The following is a 2361-nucleotide window of genomic DNA, read 5'->3' on the forward strand; positions in this document are numbered from 1 at the left end:
TGAACAGTCATTGACCTGTTACGGGTTCTGCACTGTGCTTGCCAAAGTGCCCAAAGAGTATATTTCCCTTTCTCTTTTCATGGTGTAGGTCAAAGTAAAAACATTTTCTCATTCAATGTTTTAAGTTTTGGTTAAATGGCATTGGCATTTATTGATTTTTCAAATATTATGATTAGAAAAAAATAGATTTTTTTTTCAGATGGTATCTGCAACATAATTGGCAGCTGAATTTAAATTCTGCTTCTGCCCTAATTAGTTGTATAATCTCAGGCCAGTCACTGGACAGTTCTGAGCTTCAGTTTTCTCGTCTATTAATTAGGCACAATGATTTCTAAGATACAGGATGGTTGCGAGGATGAGTGTTGTGAGATAAAGAACATGTCTAGGACAGTATCTAGGACACAGAAGAGACTCAAATGTTATCCCTCTCATTCAAAAAATATTTGATGCATGAAATGTGTGGTTTTCAAAAAATTGCTGCTATTTTAGTTCTACTTTTGATTATTTCTTAGAATCTTTTTTTCCTCCTTGGAAATATGTAACCAAGTTTACGTACAAGTAAAATGGGTAATAAGATTTAATTCTTTAATTTTATTATTTTTTCCAGCTGTTGTTTTAGAAAAATGTTTATTTTTTTAAAACAATACGTGATCTTGGATGTTTGCAAACATTTTTTCATGACACAAGGAGACATCGATACCAACTTGTCCTTCATTCAACATTTATTAAGTACCTACTGTGCTCCAGGAATGATTCTGGGACTATGTACACAGTGGTGAATGAGACAGACATGGTCTCTGCTCTCATGAAGTATGAGAAGTGCCATAAAGTAAAAAAGACAGGGTGTCGTGATAGAGAATAATAGGGAAGTACAACTCTGGATTGGGTGGACAGGGAACTCCTCCCTGAGGAAGAGACATGTCAGTTAAGATGGAAGGAATAAGAAAGAGCCAGCCATGAGAGAGTGATGAAGAGTAGTAAGCCAAATGCCCTAAGGTCAGAAAGATGTGTTTGAGGAAATGATAAAGGTCAGTGTGGCTGGAGCACAGGAAGGTTGGAAAAAGTAGTGTGTGAAACAGCAAAAGACTAGCCCTGGAACTGATCATGCAGGGCCTTGTAGATCATGGCAAAGAGGATGGCTTTTCCTTTAAACATGGGAAAGCTATTGATAGAAAGTCAAAATTATAAAAGATCTGTCCCCTGTGATGTAATTTAGAAACATGAGTTAGGGATGATCACAACTTGGACTAGGTTGGTGACGTTCTCTGTGAGATGCACAGAGAAGCAAGTAGAAGAGTCATCTGTTTTGAAGATAAAAAGTGTAGGCTGCTAGTGAGCCGTTGGTCTGGTGGTCCCAGAGTGATCCCGGTGGCCAGTGGGGAAGACAAGGAGGGTTTGAGCATGGCAGAAGGAGACACCCTGATATCAGTGGATTACGAAATTTTTGGGAAGGTGCAAGGGGTGTTTTTCCATAAGCATACTCAGGCTGAGGGTAAAAAGCTGGGATTGGTAGGCTGGGTCCAGAACGCTGACCGGAGCACAGTGCAAGGACAATTGCAAGGTCCCATCTTCAAGGAGCATCATATGCAGGAATGGCTTGAAACAAGGGGAAGTCCCAAATCACACATCGACAAAGCAAACTTCAACAATGAGAAAGTCATCTTAAAGTTGGATTACTCAGACTTCCAAATTGTAAAAGAATGGCCTGAATTTAAGTTTTCTAAGATAAACTCAGTGGTTTGGTTTTTCTTGTTAATAGAGATAGAACTATTGTGTGTTAATATTAGTATTAGTCAATAAGTTATTTTAGTGTCAGATATTTGAATGTTATTATATATTACCTATATGATGGAAGGATTACAGCTGTACACAAATCTAATCAATAAAAACGTTAGAACCATATATATATATATATATATATATATATATATATATATATATATATGCTTTTTCTTTTTTTTTCCTAGCATGAAATGGCTATGAGAGCTAAAGGAGATAGATGAATTCAGAACTATTTTGCAAGTTTCTGGCTTGAAAAATTGGATAGTTCTTGGTATCATTTGCTAAAACGGGGGGAAGTGAAGAAGGAGTAAGATGGTTATATTTTGTTTTCGGTGAGGGAAGATTAAAAGTTCTGTGTGGAGCATGTTAAACTGGAAATACCTGTGAGACATTCAAGTAGAGACAGCAAGTTGGCAACTAGTTCAGAACACACCATTCACTTGCTCAAACCCTCTATTGGTTCGTATCCTCGTTAGAATAAAATCTAAAATTCTTATAATGGCTGACAAGTCTTGTTTTGGCCTCCACTCTCTTCTCAGATTCCATCTGCCTGCTTTCTTTCCCTCATTCACTGTGCTT

At 37.4% G+C, this 2361-nt stretch overlaps 1 pseudogene across 1 annotated transcript; it reads left to right on the forward strand.

The window, feature by feature from the left end:
• Positions 1–1332: 1332 nt before the first annotated feature.
• Positions 1333–1899, forward strand: LOC105496141 (acylphosphatase-1 pseudogene; annotated as a pseudogene). The gene has a single exon (XR_011623086.1). The product of XR_011623086.1 is annotated as an acylphosphatase-1 pseudogene (transcript).
• The last annotated feature ends 462 nt before the right edge of the window (positions 1900–2361 follow it).

This window comes from Macaca nemestrina, chromosome 5, assembly GCF_043159975.1.
Source record: "Macaca nemestrina isolate mMacNem1 chromosome 5, mMacNem.hap1, whole genome shotgun sequence".
Taxonomy (NCBI): Eukaryota; Metazoa; Chordata; class Mammalia; order Primates; family Cercopithecidae; genus Macaca; species Macaca nemestrina.